Source organism: Suricata suricatta, chromosome 5 (genome assembly GCF_006229205.1).
Source record: "Suricata suricatta isolate VVHF042 chromosome 5, meerkat_22Aug2017_6uvM2_HiC, whole genome shotgun sequence".
NCBI classification, from domain to species: Eukaryota; Metazoa; Chordata; class Mammalia; order Carnivora; family Herpestidae; genus Suricata; species Suricata suricatta.
The window spans coordinates 1610669-1613078 of NC_043704.1; the positions used below are offsets into that span (position 1 = coordinate 1610669).

At 63.9% G+C, this 2410-nt stretch overlaps 1 protein-coding gene across 1 annotated transcript in view; it reads right to left on the reverse strand.

Moving 5' to 3' along the window:
• The window catches only part of LOC115292530 (keratin-associated protein 10-7-like), a 28112-nt gene that overhangs the window by 18529 nt on the left and 7173 nt on the right, over positions 1-2410 (reverse strand). The window lies entirely within an intron of this gene.

Sequence of the window (2410 nt, forward strand, 5' to 3'; positions counted from 1 at the left end):
GCTGTCCCAGGACGCGCGGGCCTCGCCCCTGGGCTGTGAGCGGGGGCGCCCTGGGCACAGGCGGGAGACGCACTCCGAGGGCACGGTCACCCGCACAGGGAAGCCAAGGCACACCCGGGTGCCAGGAGGAAGCTGTTTGGGAACCAAGCGGCAGTGTAAGGAACACCACCGAGGGGGTCCTTCCTGCCGCAGATGCATCTGGAATCTTCCCTCGCCGTGAGGTCATGGGGTGATAGAGGATGTGCCATCGGGAGGGGCTCCCAGAGCACCTGCTCCTCGCGGTTCTTCCTAGTCCTCCGCCCACGGGGCCCCCCGCCCCCCACCTGGCTCACCGTCACAGGCATCCCTCCTGTGTCAGGCCCTGGCCCTGCCCCTCCCTCCCTCCAGGACCCCGGGGCCCCGGCGCCCCCCACCACCCACCAGGCAGGCCCTCCTGGTCTCCTCAGTGACGCCTGAAGAGGTGACCGTCCTGGTCTCAGGCCGAAGGGCACCGGGTGTCTGGGGTCGGAGCCGCCCATCTGGAGGGGCCCAGAACTCCTAGGTTGTCGCTGTGCCGTGGGCGGTGCCAAAGAGGCTTCCAAGTGTAAAGTGACCATCACCTCGACTCCCTCTCTCCTCGGCAGTGGTGGCCGGCTGTGTAGACACCCCATCTGGGAGTAGTCCAGCTGACCATGTAGACGCCCCTTCTGTGAGCAGCCTGGCTGACTGTGTAGACACCCCTTCTGTAAGTAGTCTGGCTGGCCGTGTAGACACTCCAGCAGGGAGCAGTCTCGCTGACCGTACAGACGCCCCGTCTGGGAGCAGTCCATTGACCGTGTAGACGCCCCAGCCAGGAGCAGCTTGGCCTCAGGGTGGCCGCTGCGCCTTCTTCAGCTGAGAGCAGCTTTCCTGGGGGGCCAGCAGAGGGTCCTGTATGCTCTCCTGCCTCGGGGTGGGGTAGGGGCGAGTCCTGCAGGGGCCCTGCCCCTCCCTCCCATGCGCTATCCTGTCACCTTTGTGGGTTGTGGGTTGTGGTTTCCATGTGAGTCAACGCCCCTGCACTCTTGGTTCTGGCCGCAGTGGGCCCTTCCTCCCAGCTCCACCTCTGCACTCTGCCCTTTATCTATGCAGACAGTGGAATTTTTCTTACCGTTTGAATGAATAAGTAATGGACACAGGTTTTGAATAAATTTGGGCAGACAGGGACTTAGGACTCACAGCAGGTTACCAGCCAGCCCCCTTAGGGAGTTTGCTCTGTCTCTGCTTCCCTGGGGGAGGGTAACCTTGGGGTAGGAGAGCCAGCCTCTGCGAGGAGGTACCTTTCCCTCCTGCTCCCGTCTCCCCTCTGCCTCTTCCGTCTGCCCCTGGCACAAGGGACAGCTAGGGAGCCTGATGCTGACCTGGTGGGTCTGATCGGTGCCTGCTTGACTCTAGTGCTGGTGGTCCACTGAGACCACAGGCTCTTCCTCTTCCACTGTCCTGAGCATTTGTTACCAAGGCAGCTTATGCTCCCCGTCTCCTCAGTCAGGCCTTGAAATCTTGAGTACAACGAGTGACGTCTGACTGACCCCGGGCCCCGCTTGGGCCCGACAGGAGTTTGCTGGTGCTTCGGAGCGCTGGCCCTCGGGCCCGGATCAGCATGCAGGCGTTCCTGTGTGGGACCGCCTCTCTCCAAGGGAGTCAGCGCGGTGTTACTGGACTCTCAGGTTCCCGCTAGTTAGGGTCCTGCTGCCGGCAGCTCACCTTTAACCTGCACGGCAGGGGGCCAGGTGGGGATGGGGGGGCCGGGCAGGGGCAGGGGCCAGAGGGTGCAAGCCTCCTGTACCCATCCTCACCTGCCGGGCTCTTCCCTGTGAGACGGGGGGCCGTGGGGCGGGGAAGGGAAGCGGCGTATGCTGATGGCGTCTGCAAGCACATCTCTCATCTTTCGGGGCTTTGAACATGGAACCATGTCTTTACTGTTTGCTGCCCCCAGACAGAGCAAGCTGGGCCCCACTCAGCGGTCTCTGGGCTCAGAGGAGAGGAAACCACAAGCCATCTCTAGTTCGTGACATTTTACTGGTTATCGCACTGGCCTTTGTCACCCGGACTACAAGGAGCCAGCCCTACAGAAGAGGGCTGCAGGGAGCGGGGCACCCCGTTGAGGGGCCTGGGGGCCGTCTCTTTGCAGAAAGGGAAACCTCGAATGGCTGAGGGGTGGGAGTGGGGTTCTAGGGGCCCCTAGAGGCGCTGCGGGGCCTGAGGGAGGACATCTGTGCTCCGGAGCAAAGACGGCGGCTCTAGGGGCAGAACTTCCAGCTGCTCAGCAGCAGGACTGGCCCGAGGCGGGGCCGCAGCAGGCGGGGCGCGAGCACACAGGGCGGCAGAGCAGGGACACGCAGGAGGCCGGGCGGCAGCAGCTGGACCGGCAACGGGAGGCAGGGGCGCAGCA